Source organism: Penaeus monodon, unplaced genomic scaffold (assembly GCF_015228065.2).
Source record: "Penaeus monodon isolate SGIC_2016 unplaced genomic scaffold, NSTDA_Pmon_1 PmonScaffold_96, whole genome shotgun sequence".
Classification (NCBI taxonomy): Eukaryota; Metazoa; Arthropoda; class Malacostraca; order Decapoda; family Penaeidae; genus Penaeus; species Penaeus monodon.
Genome location: NW_023664991.1, coordinates 109627 through 110085, shown reverse-complemented (window position 1 = coordinate 110085; position 459 = coordinate 109627).

The window sequence follows — 459 nt, the reverse complement described above, 5'->3', positions numbered from 1 at the left end:
CACACACACCCCCACACACACGAATATATATATATTATTTAATTATATTATATATTATTCTATATATCTTATGTATAAATCATATAATATTATATTATATACTATTATATTATATATATATATGTGTGGTGTGTGTGTGTGGTGTGCGTGTGCGTCGTACGTGTGTGTGTGTGTGTGTGCATAGATATATACTATATATATATGCACACACACACACACACACACACACACACACACACACCACACACACACACACACACCACACACACACACACACATATATATATATATATATATATATATATATATATAATATATATATATATATATATACATACATACATACTCATGTATAACATTATTTGAATATATATGTATATGTATTTATATATATATATAAATATATATATATATATATATATATATATATATATATATATTTATATATATATAAATATA